Source organism: Solanum verrucosum, unplaced genomic scaffold, assembly GCF_900185275.1.
Source record: "Solanum verrucosum unplaced genomic scaffold, falcon-dt-bn FXZP01000261.1, whole genome shotgun sequence".
NCBI lineage: Eukaryota > Viridiplantae > Streptophyta > Magnoliopsida > Solanales > Solanaceae > Solanum > Solanum verrucosum.
In genome coordinates this window covers 7,477,413-7,493,431 of record NW_026019969.1, presented here as the reverse complement: position 1 = coordinate 7,493,431, position 16,019 = coordinate 7,477,413, and the positions used below count along the sequence as shown (strand labels likewise).

At 29.4% G+C, this 16,019-nt stretch overlaps 1 protein-coding gene across 2 annotated transcripts in view; it reads left to right on the top strand.

Moving 5' to 3' along the window:
- LOC125815508 (shaggy-related protein kinase NtK-1) overlaps positions 1 to 16,019 on the top strand; it is a 177,200-nt gene that overhangs the window by 30,178 nt on the left and 131,003 nt on the right. Inside the window, exon 1 of one of the 2 annotated variants that reach the window (XM_049494991.1) lies at positions 10,198 to 10,209. The exons of the other annotated variant lie outside the window; for it this stretch is intronic. The gene's annotated coding sequence lies outside the window, so the exon portion shown is untranslated. Of the gene's footprint in view, positions 1 to 10,197; positions 10,210 to 16,019 lie in introns of those variants that run through there. 2 annotated transcript variants of the gene reach the window in all.

The window sequence follows — 16,019 nt, the reverse complement described above, 5'->3', positions numbered from 1 at the left end:
TTGAGAAGATACATCATGAAGATTCTTTCAATTTAAATTGATAAGTGTTGTATTTCTACTAGATACATTAAATAAGAAAGTGTTGCCCATAAGATTTTAGGTTTGAAATCGATACATTATTATTTGGTAATTGTTATGTATCAGATACATTTAGTATAAATTCAAATTTACGTATCATAACTAAAAAATTAATGCATGATACATTATTATTTATGTATCTTATTTTGTTTGAGAAATACTATATTTTAAAATGAAAAAAATACATTATACATGTAATTGTTTCAAAACAGTTTCTTTTTGTATGTGTGATAAATAACACAAAGTTATGTATCAAGTACATTTCTATTGAACATGATAAACACTAATCAAAGATTCAACAACATTAGAGTTATGTATCAATACCTTAAATATGAACATTAGACATTGCATAAAACAAAGATTATTATAGTAGTGATGTACCATATCAATGATAACACTAACAAAGACTAATTTAAGACTCAAAATAAAAGAGATACATTAAAAATTTGTATCTTTGATAGTGATGGCCGTGTTATGGCAAATCCAACTTTTTTCTTCATTTTTTTTGGACGTTTTTCAATAGTAGAAAAAGAAAATAAATATTTTTCAAGAATTTTTTTCAACGACAATATGATTAACTAAAATTGCAAAGGTTCAATAAGATTTCAATGAGGGCAGGGGCGGAGGTAATTTTATTTTTATTTTTTAATATGAAAAAAATAAAAAATAATTATAAAAGAAAGAAATCAAAAATTGAAGTGATGGAAAAAACTCTACCTCTTGAATAATTTGAAATCATTAATTGGAAATAGAAAAGATTTTAAATTCAAAAATAATAGATTAATTGATAAACTTGAGATTGACACTTTCTGAAAATTAAAATGAATTTGAAATTTGTAACTGCTAAAGAAGTGAAGAGAATTTAGGGATAAAATGGAGGAATGAAATGGGAGTGGGAAATGTGGGTGTAGGCTGAAAATATGAGTGAAATATTTATGTATCCAGAAGATTTTATGAATTGGGGGAATTAAGGGATTTTTTATTTTTTTAAAAAAGGTAGGGATAAATGGATATTAAGGTAAGTAAATGTGTGTATATAAGTAATTTTTCCATTATAATATCAGCACTCGTGGATACATTGCTCTTTCTCCTAATACATAGCAAACGATACATAAGTTACGTATCACATACATAACTATAAATCAGATTCATATTGATTTTGTAAAATTGGGGCTATGTATCAAAAATAATATTTGTACTAAATACATTGAACATAACAAAGTTATAATGTATTATGTATCTGATAGAGGTCGTAGAGTGATGTATGATGTTAAGAGAGAGAAGGAAAAAAGAGATTTTGGTAATTAATTCAAATAGAAAAGGATTTTAGAGATTGTGTTATCTTAAGTCGTGTAATTTTCCCTAATCTATCCCTTTTAAATTTTGTAGTTTTAATTCTTATTGTTCAATATTTTCAGTAATAAATAAGTGATGGAAATTTTTTTCTAAAATCGAATAAACTAATCATTTTTTTCAGGGGTATAATATAAGTTTATATTTTTCGTATATGGTATCCTAATATTCTACCAATTATGTCATAAAAAGCATAATAAATTTGACACTGCCAGGTAACATGATATCCCACAGGCCACTCGTTTTGTTGCAAGACAATTTATAGCCACATTCCATATCCATTTTTCCCTCCTCAAGGATTACTTTCGGAGCTCATTAAACTGATATAAAGTTAAGTTTTGTTTGAACATGCAATTTAAATTTTTTTAAGTTGTAATTTTTCCGCATAAACATATAAACCCTAAAAACATGTGAAAACTATTAAAATTTTCTTAATTAAAATAAAACCCTATAGAATGGAGCAAATTGTGGTTCATAAACAAGATATCTAAATATTCTAAAGCACCGCATCGATAAATTACATATCTTCGTGTTCATTTTATAAATAAATGTTTGAGATTACAAACTTTCATATACACACAAATTTATAAAAATTTACCAGTCAACAATAGTAATATTTAGTTATTCTTTAATATAATTATTTCACATGGTATGAATAATCTCTTCACGCAAAGCATAATCAGTCTTTATTTGCAAAATTTAAAATATTGGATCTTAAGAGTCAAATTTTACATTTAAAATTTTATGACTCGTTATAAAGGATTAAACGAATGAAAAGAATAGAAAAAATATATGATTTGATGTGTAAATGTGACAAAGAGAAAACATTTCACTTACCAAACAAAGTGTTCGTACGGTTAAGATCACATGATCAATTATGCAAATCCAATAATTAGCAAGGCAATCCATGAATATGTCCCAGTAATATCTCATTGTCTCCTTCAATCGACATCTAATCTAATGTAATTAATCACAATAAAATTGATATTTTTTGTAATATCATTAATGGGATATTCAGTCTACAAGTCATATCCCTATGTGGCAGAGCATCATTTATAAGATTACGTGTCTTTGAAAGTTTGTAATCACAAATATTTATTTATAAATAAAATATGGAGATATGTGATTTATCAATGTGAACCTCATTATGGTATTCTGATATCTTGTTTATGAACTATGGTTTAATTGTATAAGAATTGAAGAAATTTTGATAATTTTGATTACTTGTGATGTGAGATTTTCATGTCTAAGAAAAACATACTGCAATATAAGATATCCAAACATGTTAAGTCCTCCAATGGAGGTTCTGTGAGTCTAAGAGGAAGAAGATCAACAGTAAAGAATAAAATTGTGTATTGTATTGAATGAATTGGTTACAGAGTATTCTAGAGAATATATATACATGTACTTTTCTTCACACCACTGATCAAGTTAGTTATAACTAACTACTCTGCCACGTCAGCTAATCTACAACTAACTAACTAATTTAGCTAATTACTAGCTAGCTAACTAATTGTAGTGTCTTCAATACTCCCCCTCAAGCTGTACGGTGCAAACAGATTATATACACCAAGCTTGGACAATAAAAAATCGTGTTGAGTTCTTCCCAAACTCTTTGTCAGTACATCTGCCAGTTGCATTTTTGAAGGTACATGATCTGTTTGAATAAGGCCCTCCTGTATCTTTTCTCGAATGAAATGACAATCAATCTCTATATGTTTCGTCTTTTCATGGTATATATGATTAGCAGCAATTTGAAGTGTTGCTTTACTATCACAAAATAGCCTTACTGGCAATTCCAATTCCACTTTCAACTCTTTGTACAAACCTATTAACCATACAATTTCTACCACTGCATTAGCCATGCTTCTATATTCTGCTTCAGCCGAACTCATTGACACTGTGTTTTGTTTCTTCAACTTCCATGAAATCAAAGAGTCTCCAATCTTTACTACAAAACCACTCGCAGACTTCCTTGTCATAGGACAAGTGGCCCAGTCAGCATCACAATAAACTGAGAGTTGCTTGGAGGCTTTGGATGATAACATAATTCCTAAACCTGGTGCATTCTTCAAATATCTGACCACCCTTAATGCACCCTCCATGTGAGATTTCTTTGGTTTGTGCATAAATTGGCTAAGATTCTGTACTGCATAGTTGATATCCAGCCTTGTCATGGTGAGGTAAATTAACTTATCAACCAGTTTCTGATAGCCTGAGGGATCACTGAGTATCATAACTTCATGTGTTTCCTGAGGTTTCAAATGCATGTCAAACTCCTGACTAGTGAACCTTTGATTAACCTCCAAACGAGTACTAACTGGTTTGGTCCCTGCAAGACCAAAGTCTGAGATAAGATCTAAGGCAAACTTTCTTTGACTTACCATGATACCCTCCTTGTTCCTGGCAATTTCAAGACCAAAGAATTATCTCATCTCCCCCAAGTCCTTGATCTTGAAATGAGTCTGAAGCATCATCTTGGTAGCAAGAACTAACTGAGAACATGAACCAGTGATAAAAAGATCATCCACATAAACGAGGATGGGAACTAAATCAGAACCAGAACTTTTGCTGAACAAGGAGTAGTCATGATGACTTTGCAGAAAACCTGAACTTAGAAGAGCTTCATAGAGCTTTAAGTTCCATTGACGAGATGTTTGTTTTAAGCCATAAAGTGACTTCCTAAGCTTACAAGCTGAAGGAGACTCCCCTTGGCTAAGTAGACCAGGTGGAGGAACCATATACACATCTTCCACTAAATCACTTTGCAGAAATGCATTAAACACATTCATCTGATGTAAATGTCACCCATGCATAGCAGCCAAAGAAAGAACCACCCTCACAGTAACCATCTTGACAACCGGAGAAAATGTTTCTTGGTAATCCAAGCCCCCTTGCTGGGTGTAACCCTTAGCTATCAGTCGAGCTTTATACCTCTCAACCTCTCCTTGAGCATTAAACTTGACTTTATAGACCCACTTACACCGTATAACCTTCTTTCCAGGAGGCAGTGTAACCAATTCCCAAGTGTGATTGTCATGAAGAGCCTGCAGTTCTTGATCCATGGCTTAAATCCACTGTGGGTTTTGCATGGCCTCGTCATAAGAAGTAGGTTCTCGTATAGCAGAGAAATTGCACAAGGACTGAAAATAAACAGGGGATATGGATGCATAAGACATATAAGTGGACATATGATGAACAGTAGAACAAGGGACAGGATGTGAAGGAAAACTAGCAACAGTATGGACAAAACCATGTAGCCAACCATGTTGTTTAGAGGATCTACCCGACCTTCTAAGACTTGGCTCATTGTTAGGAGGAATAAGATCCTCAGAAGGTAAAGAAAGTGGAGGTTGAACAGTGGGTATATGAGGCTGAACATTGGGTATATGAGGCAATTCAAGTGGTGCAACAGGAATATCTGGTAATAAAATAGAAGTATTCTGATCATCATAAACAAACATGTCAGGAGGATTATTTAGACAGGGTTCAAGAATCTCAGTCAGAGTAAACTTGAAAGGATATTCATTCTCTCTAAAAATGATATCCCTGCTAACAAAAAAGGACTTGGTGGACAGATTATATAGTTTATACCCCTTTTGTGTAGTAGAATATCCCACAAACACTGATTTAATAAACCTATGATCAAACTTGTCACCATTGGTACTATGATTAACAGCATAGCATAAGTAGCCAACAACCCTGAGATGTTTCAAACAAGGTTTCCTTCCAAAAAATGCAGCAAATGGAGATTTCCCTGCAAGAGCAGTAGATGGCAGTCTATTGATTAAGTAAACAACATTCTGTACAAAGAGACCCCAGAATCTGATAGGTAAATTTGCTTGAAACCTAATGGCTCGAGCAACCTCTAGAATCTGCCTATGTCTCCTCTCTACAACCCCATTCTGTTGAGGGGTATAAGCACAAGAGCTTTGATTAATAATGCCTGCAGATCTGAACAATTCATGACAATGAAAGTTAAATAATTCATAACCATTATCACTTCTGAAAACTCTGATAAAGCCATCAAACTACCTGTTTATTAGAGTCAGAAAATCCTTCAGTACAAAGAACACATCACTTTTCTACTTGAGAAGAAATATCCACACCATCCTACTACAATCATCTACTAAAGTAAGAAAATATCTATTGCCATCATAAGTGGGGGTTCTGTATGGACCCCAAACATCTCCATGAAACAACTCAAACACTTTATTAGACCTACTAGTACTTTGAGGAAAAGGCAATCTAGTTTGTGTTGCCAATGGACAAACAGGACAAGAAGGTAATTTGGAAGTAATTGATACATGTGGTATATGCATTTGCTGAAGAACCTTGTGAGGAATATGTCCTAGTCTTCTATGCCACAGATCAACAATATCCACCACGCTTAAAGCAGTTGAAGGAGCAATAATGAAAATATCATTTTGTGGCCAATAGTATAAACTATTCTCCAGACTACCAGCCCCCTTCACCTCCCCAGTGTGAAGGTCTTGCAGTAGGCAATGATCAGGATAAAACACCATACAACATTGTAGTTCTCTAGTCAGTTTAGAAACTGATAACAAGTTGTAGTTAAAATCAGGAATATACAAAACATGAGATATGTCTCCCTGCATGAGTCTAGATTTCCCAGTAAGAGCAATTGGTACTTGTTGACCATTAGGCAGGTGAACTTTGTTGAGCTCATTTGAAGGTAAACATTGAGTTTCACAAAGCAAAGTGGGAGTAGATGTCATGTGATTAATGGCCCATGTGTCTACTATCCACCTAGAACCAGGTGAATTATGTACTACAGAGCAATTGACAATACCTACAGTATCAGATGAGTGAGCTCCTGTGAAAGCCATATTTATTCCACCAACTCCATGACCATGAGTGCCTGTATTTCCATATCCAGGAATGCACATATCTGCAGATGCTCGAGTAAAAACACCAGATCCTGGAGTTATAGATGCAGAAGATCCATGAAAACCAACAGTGCCATGAGTGTGAGTTCCTATGTGACTATTGCCCCCAACAGATCTGCCAATATCACCTGCAGTATTATGATTGTGAGTAAAGGATAAATTGCCATACAGAGGTGTAGGCATATGCCCTGCATTATGACCACCATACTCAGGATTAAACACGGGTGGAGTATGAGGTGAAGCAGATCCATTATACTGCACATTGTATCCCTATTTCTTCTTTTCTTTAAACCAAAGAGGATATCCTACTAGCTGAAAACAATCACTCTTCGTGTGACCTTTCGTCTTGCAGTGATCACAAAAGGCATTAGGATTCTTGTATCGAGGTTTTGGAAAAGTTTTCGCAGCAGTCAATAGTGCTGTGATATCATTTCCTTCAGATACAGCTTTCAATCCTAAGGTATTACGATCCACATCAGAACTTTGACTCTTCTCCTCCACTATCATTGCATATGCCTGATTGAGAGTTGCCTTAGAAGTTTTCATAAGGATCTGCCTCCTCGACTGAGAATGTGCCTCATTTAGACCTCCAAGAAATTGAATCAATCATTGTTGTCGCAAATGCTCGACATAATCTTTCGACTTTGGGCACTCGCAACTTGGAAATATCACCATTACATCATACTCATCCCATAATTCCTTTATATTTGTAAAGTAAACTGAAACAGTATCGATCCCCTGTGCAATTATAGCAATTTCTCTGTGTATTTGGTAGATTCTCATACGATTGACCTTGTCAAATCGTTCCTGCAGATCTTCCCAAACATGTGATGCATCTGACGCATAGACAATGCCACTTAAGAGATTAGGAGCTACTGTGTTCATAAGCCATGAAAGAACAATTGCATTACTGGTATCCCATTGATCATGATACTTAGTTTCAAAACTTGCCTTCTTACAGGTTCTAATCACAAAACCCAGCTTCCTCTTAGCTTGCAAAGCAATTTGCATGGACCTCCGCCATAACCCATAGTTCTCCGATCCTGTCAACTTAACAGGACAGAGCACAGATCTTGGAGTATCCGATGGATGCAAGTAGAGAGGGTGAGTGTAAGGAATAACAAGCTCATTTTCAGTAGCCATTGTTGTTGATCCGATCTCTAGATCTGATACCATGTTAAGTCCTCCAATGGAGGTTCTGCGAGTCTAAGAGGAAGAAAATCAACAGTAAAGAATAAAATTGTGTATTGTATTGAATGAATTGGTTACAGAGTATTCTAGAGAATATATATACATGTACTTTTCTTCACACCGCTGATCAAGTTAGTTATAACTAAATTGTACTATTAACTAACTACTCTGCTAAGTCAGCTAATCTACAACTAACTTACTAATTTAGCTAATTACTAACTAGCTAACTAATTGTAGTGTCTTCAATAAAACATAATTTCAAACTTTATATTAATCTGATTTCATATTGCATGTCTAAACAACCCTTAATTAAGAAACTCCGAAGTTCCAGACTCATGCCTATATATATTTATACAAGTCAAGTTGTATTACTAGGTGGACACATCTTAGAAATAAATATCACAAAAAGAATAAACATATTTCCTTCCTCCAAAAACGTGTTTTAAAAATAGTAATTACTTTGATTCTGCGAGTATAAAGTGAGATTAGAACATTGTTTATTATATTAATTAATGTATTTAGTTGTTGGAGGAAACCGCCTGTAACATGACACTTTCGTAATTAGCAATTTAGAAAATTTGTTATACATAAATTAACAACAACCAAACTATACACGTAATATGACTAGATTATAATATTCAATTTCTAATTTAAATAACTACGTGCATTATTAGTGATTAGAATGAAAGAAGAAAAATTGGTAATAACTTTTCAACGTGAAAAGCCTGTTTCTTTATTTCTGGAAGGTTGAGAAGTGAGAACTGAGAATCAAAATGTGATTTTCCAGTTAAATGGACTTTTTGCTATCACTAAATTATAAAGTTGACTTTAATTAATTACTGATTAGTTATGTGGCAAAATGTCTTTAAGATCAACAAGAATTGGTGGGATTTCTTTGTCGAATCCTAATAGCAACATTGATTTAATAACCTATTTTGTCCAAAAGAATTTGACAATCTATTTGCTAATCATTATTTTTATTACTTTACCTAAAGTCCTAAACATATCCCCCTTCACAATTTCTTTTTTTCTCAAATTTTTAGGTGAAAAGTCTTAAGAAGAGACAAAGGTAATAAGGTATGGCATCTAGAAGGAAAAGACTTGGAGGAAAAGCTAAAGATCCATGATGTAATTTTTTCACATGTGTGTTTGTTAGGAAGAAAAATGTTTTCTACCAAAATTTATTTGTAGAATTTTTTTTTTCTTTCAGAAAACAAGTGAATTTCTTATTTATTTTCTAGTGTTTGATAAGTAAGCAAGATAATATTGTCTCATTTTATATATTATTTAACAAAACATTATTTGGGGATGGGATGGGGAGAAGCCGAGAAGGGGAGGGGGGATGGGCGAGAGATGTGTGAGAAGGAGATAATAAACTTGAATTGTCACTTATGCCACCAAGAAAATATTTTTAAGGAATCGATTTCTAAAAAAAATATAAACATTTTGACCAATCAAACATGAAAAATTAAAAAATTAAACGTAACCGTCTCTTTAATTTGGTCTGTTTCTTCCTTGCATTTTTTTTTTTTTGTTGCTGAAACACATTAAATAAGAATTTACCCATATTCAATGTTTATAATTAATTGTAACAAACTTTTTATCCTACACGATTGCCTATGTTTTAAGGTGAACTGTTATTTGTTGGGAAAGAGAAAACTTTGAACTTTTTACATGATTGTACTTTTGTATAATTTATTACTTCATCTCTGTTCAACAATAATTATCCACTATTAATTTGACACAATTCTTAAGAAACTATAAATAGAAGGGTAATTTACTATATCACCCTTTGAATATACTCCTTCCGTCTCATTTTATATGTCATCCCTTTCTAATAATAGCTAGACCACAATACTTGTCATTTTATAAATTTTATGCACAAATTACCATATTTTGCCTATTATACCCTTGATAGAGTAGTTAATTAATCTTGAAAATGTATTCATTATTTATTATAAAGTTGACTTAAGAAAACATTAAATAAGGGTAGAAGGGTAAAGTTACATCATTTCTTAATGCAAGTGCAAAGTAAAAAAGTGACATATAAAATGGGACGGATGGAGTAATAAATACAATGTCTTGAAAAATGTTAATATGAAAATGAATATAATCTATATATTATAATAAAGTTGGATATGAAAACGGTGACGTGGCGCTCTCTAAGGTTTTGATTCTTATTTTATTTTTTTTGTGGTTTTTTTTGGCATTTTTCTCTTATTTCTTTCAATTATTTTATTTTCATACCTCTTCAATTACATAAATATTAATAATGTCCATAATTCCTAACCTTTCATATTCATAACCTTCAAATAATTTAATATACAAATTTATGTCATCTTAAAATCACACTTAAAAAAACCTATTTTGAGACATATATGATGATTATTATTTTTTTACATTTTTCCTCATTCTTTATCTTTTATCTCTTTTGTTGGTTAATTTTTTGTCTTCTTTGATCTGATTTTGTAGGAGAGATCTATAATGAAGGTTGTTAGATATTTTTATACAGTTCGATTTTACAAGGTAAAATTATTTGATGTGCCTAATATAGTTATCACTTTTTCTCTTTCGCAATTATACATTCAATATTATTATTTTTGAATTCATGATAATATGAATCACAAAGTTTTTTTGGACAAAACTGTTTGATTTTTTCTTTTTGCTTCTCTTTGTAGTCTATAGAGAATTTCTTTTTTTCTTCTTTTTGTAGTTTTTGGAGCATTAGGTTCTGTTATATTGATAAAAAAAATCTTTTCTTTATCTTTAACTCATAATTAAATATTCTTTAAAGTTTTTATTTGATTAGCTAACTTCATTTTTATAATTTGTTGTTGTTGTAATGTTAACTTATTTCGTTTTCATGTCAGGATATTATTGAAAATAGAAGCGAAAAAGAAAGCAAGGCATACATGTATGCTACTCAATAAAGCATGTGTATATAGTTTTGTAGTCATGTAAATCAACTTTTAATTTATGATGGAACACGAGAATGTTAAGTTAATTCATAATTTTAAAATATTGTATAATTTATAAAAAGATGTTTATTGATATGGAACTTTATAGTCTTCATATTTTTTGTTTATTTATTTATTATTATTATTAATAATAATAATAATATTAGAAGTTCTCAAGTTTTTGAGATTTTCAGAGATCACTATTACAATATGTTTGGTCAGAATTGATATACAAAAGTATTTGTTTCGGATAAAAATGATTTAGTGAAGATGTTCACTCTCAATCTACTTTTTGTACCAACATAAGAATTATCTAGATATAAAAAAGTGGTGTAGCACATCTCTTTGGCCAAGAATCTTATTTATTTTATTTTTTTGGACAATTCTTCTGTTTATTTATTTCTTACTATTGTACAAAAATGAATGTATCAATTACTACTCCTTCATTGATTCATATGATTAATATAAAAAATTAAGTATCTTTATTTTCCATACTTTAATGACTTTTGATGATCATAACTCTTAAATTATATTAATAATCATGTTCATGATATCATTTGATATTTCATATTGTTGTCCTATAAGTAACGGTATTAATTTTTTTTTATAAAAAAAATGATAAAATTTATATGTGTAGTAAAACTAGGAATTATATACATATAAATAAATAAAAAACTAAAAACATAATTTCCTTAACTCTCTTTTATTTTTGAGAAAAACTTTAAATTCCATCACTTAATTTTTTCAATAACAAATTTATGTTAAAAGTGTTAAAAAATCATATATAAAAATTAATTTTATTCTTAACTTCATAAATTGGGTGTATATAAGGATAATAAGAGTCATTTTTTTTCTTTTTCCCATAATAAATGTGAATAAATGATTAATGTGTATTAAATTGATTATTATTGAAAGCAAATAAAAGCTTCTTTTATTTTTTCTACATTAAAGAAGGAGTTATCTTTTGGAGAGTTATTACTTCAATTTATTTATAATAATTACCACGATAATATTTTAATGATAAAAATAATTATATTTATGTTGTCAAACTTTTTATTGTCCTATCTTCAACATTGCATACACGTATTACTTTAAAAAACTATTTCTTTGTCGCTCTTTGATAATCTCTATACAATTGGATTAGGTAAATATCACACCAAGTCTCTAAATGATATCATGACTTATATTTTATATCTCAATTTATGTTATGTGTTTAATTTTTTTATTTTTTATTGTAAAAATATAACTTCAACCGTAATGTTGCACTATTGCAATTTAATTCTCCCTTCTTGCAATGTCTCTACAAAAATGGGAGTTTAAATACACAAAATTTAATATTAATGAATTTTATGAGACACAAATTGCATTAGATGAGTGTCAGTATTAACATCGAAAAAATATGTCACTAACATTTGAATTTCGTGCACAACTATGTTAGAATATAATACAAGTATTTTTCTTTCTCACTATGATTTACCATAAATGTATCTTTATTTATTTATTTGCATTATTGTGTCACTTATAAAATATAAAGTCACGTAATTTATGATCGAGTAGATTTAATATTGTTGATTGAACCAATAACGTTTCTATAAAAATTATTGAATTTAGTATGAAACTATGATAATTAGATTGTCAATTAACTGAAGCTTTTCATATCAACATTTATATTTTCAACTCTTTTATCAGTATAAAAATTTATTTTTAGCAATTTTTCTGAATAAGTAATATCAAAATCGTATGTTAATTTATTTCTCTCTTTTATTATATTATTTATTAAAACATTTATCAAATAGTGACGTTAATTATTTAAAAATATATTTAAGTTTTTCTTATAACCGCACGAAGCGCGGACAGGTACACTAGTTAATGATAAGGGTAAATTAGAAACTAAATGTAAAATTATCCATTGATTTCATAAGGTAGACAAGTATTTCAGACATCTCAAAATAATATAATGGACAACTATTGTTAAGCGAAGGGAGTATGTCATTTCATTATAAACTTTTAAGTTTAATTCCAGAAAATAAATTTCACCCAGCATAGTTTGACATTTTAAAGTCAATTTAAAGGAAAGGAAAAAAAAACTGCATAGAGGGAGTAGTAGTACTATTCCCTCTGTCTCTAATTACTTGTCTACTTTTTCTTTTATAATTGTTCCTAATTACTTGTCCATTTTGACAAATCAAGAAAGGACAACTTTTTTTTACCTATTATACCCTCAATTAAATGACTAATTACTTTGAATAATGCAGAACTTTTCATCTACTTCATAATTAATAGGAGTAAAATGGTAAATTCACTTTGTCATTAATTGATTTCTTAATAAATGTGTTAATTCAAAAATAAACAAGTAATTAAGGACAAAAGCAATATATATTATTGTGTAATTTATAATAACTGAGCTTGACCAAATACTCAATTTATCATTTAAAAGTTAAATTGAACAAAAATCATGTGACCGGGTGAAAATTAATGCGGGAAGGAGAGAAAAAGTTGGATCATGTGAAAAGTAGTACTAAGAAATTTAATGGAGGACAATAAACGAAAGGGACACATTGGTCTCAAGATAAATATAACATAATTAGGCTAGCAGTGCCAGAATTAAGATTTGAAATTTATAAATTTAAAATTCTATACTTTCTGAGTTTTAAATTAATATTTTCTTTTCATATTTAACACTAACTTTCTATAGAGTTTTAGTTGAAATTATTGAATTTGACTGAATTAATAACCTTACCCACACTTGTGAGGAGGTATGATAAAAAGCTTAATTTGGTTTAGGACTATGAGTCATGCTATTAAAAAAAGTTATTTTTAGAAGTATCTTTTTAAAATGTTTTTTTAGAAAAGTGCTTTTGAAAAAAAGCAATTCGTGTTTGGCTAATTCATTTGAAAAGTGTTTTTCATAAGCAAATTGTGTTTGATTAATTTTGAAAAAAAAAAGTATTTTTGAGAGTCAAATTACGACAAAAATCAACTATTAATGCACTTCTAATAGTAAAATTATTTTATAGAGAGAAACTATTTTAAATATCTATTATAAAAAGTTAATTAAATTTTTATTTTTAAAAAATTAAAATTCACAAGTTTAACTTTTTAATCAATATTATACCTTGTTTGGGAGGCTTAAATCTTTGATTGTTATTTTCTTCATCTTTTTCCTCATCTTGAAAATATTATTGTTACCTTTTTTCTAATTCTACAAAATAATACGTAAAATAATATATATATATATATATATATATATATATATATATATATATATATATATATATAATATATAAACGTAAAATAAATTATAATTTTTTATATAAAATATAAAATAAAATTCTTAAATGAAGTTTAACCAAACTTATGAAATATGCTAATTAATTAATAATAAATATATTGATAAATATGTAATTATGTATATATGAAAAAAGAAATTTTAGTCTTGAGAAAAATAATTTTTTGTTTCTCCTTCTGTTTTTTTAAAAAACATAAATTTTTAGCTTCTTCCGAACAACAGAAAAACTGTTTCTACTTCCATTTAAATGCACTTTTACTGATTTATCAAACACTTAATTTTTCAATAAAAATATTTTTGTCAAAATAAATATTTTTGCCTCCCAACAGCAATGTCAAACCGGCTCTATATATCCCGTGCTTGCCGCAAATGAGATATGATTTACCCGTAATTAGCGTCCGCAATCTTATTACTTAATTGGTTCTTAGTAACGATTATCTTATCATAAATAGAGATTTAACCATGATAATAGAGAATTAGTCCCTCTTTTCATAACTATTTACCATGGAATAAAATATAATTCCTACAGAAATCAACTCATGTGTTATATGAAAAACAAGAAATTCCAACTGTAGCATTAGCAATGTAGGTATTGCCCATACATCTTTAGGAATAATTATCGTAAAATTGTAGATTCTTTGACCAACAAATATAATAATAATAATAATAATTATATAATAATAATAATAATAATAATGAAATAAACATTACAATACAGTTGCCCACTGATAATATTAATAATTAATAAATTCAAATCACTAGTTCACCAAAGTACATTTGTTCTTTTTCCTGCCAGAACTAAAAGTAAGTATATAAATATTAGTAGAATGGTTTGACTTTTTTAATACATAACATTTGTGTTCAACTTGGCAAATTATAACTGATGAATTATTGATTATTGATTATTGAATATTATATGGAAGGTAGCTTCAAAGACTATCACAATAATGATATAATTTATTTATTATAATTCATAACAAAGTTAATGCGGTTGGCCAAAACCATGATAGTATTATTTTTCTTATCTTTTAATTCAAATAATTTTTTTAATTTGAGACATAAGGGACCCTGGAAAACATTATAAAATTTCTTCTAACCTACAAATGTAAGGCAAGGTCCTTTATAAACTAGGTTAATACGTTCTTTCTATCATATATTTATAATGATGACTTACGTTATTATTAGCTTCAACTATAAGGCAAAACCTTTATCTTTCATTAAAGTCCTTTAAGCAAATTAGATTCCTCATTATCAGCCGTATTAGTATTTTAAAATAACTAACCGACAGTTTAAAGAAGATTAAAAGAAAAAGAGACTTTTTTCTTTCTTTCTTTAATTTGGTATAGTTCTGGTCCATGTGAATTAGGTGTTAATTAAACAATTCACATATTTTCTTCAAACTCCCAACCCGATCCGATTCCCAATTCGAGACCCAACTTCTCATGACCGCAATCCGAGATTCTATCCTCGACCCGAGATCCTGGGTTTGACCTCAACCCGAAACCCAACTAACTGTCATGACTCCTAACGCTCGATGCTAATCTGAAACCCGACCCTAATTTGAGTCAGATTGGGGTCGTGAGTCGAGGTAAAGTTGAATGAAAGTTTTGATTAGATTTGGGGAGAAAAAAAAAATCTATTTTAAAAAATGTTTTTCAAAAAAATTAAATTAACTAAACATAAAAAAAAAATTAAAATATATTTTACGAAAAATGTTTTCCATAATACAAAACACAACCCTTGTTTCTTTTTCATATTTTGTCCATACTAATCACGTCCAATAATAGTAAAAATTGAATTAAAAGAGGAGTATTTCCTCTTTAATATAATCCTATATGGCTAAATGGGTTTGTTGAAAATACTTCCTTGATTAACTTTAGGCTGATTTTTGATTGATTGCATCAATTAACTTGTTTAGTCATACCACTTTTTTAGGAATGTAAGGTGGGTGCAACTAAGCATATAGCGCCAAAAATAGGTCACTAGTTTTTGCAATTATATGTGTAATAAATATTTTTATTATTGATAATAATGTTTGATCGTTACAATAGTAATAACTCAATTATAGAAATAATAACTTAAATTAAAAAATTCGAGAATATTCTCATAAAATGTAATTTATACCATCAGTTAACAAATGAGCCCTCAATGTTAATAACTCGAAATTGAAAGTACATATTCTCTGTTGAAATATGCTTTTAAGTTTCTTAAAAGAAACGCTCATAATTTACAATGAAGTTG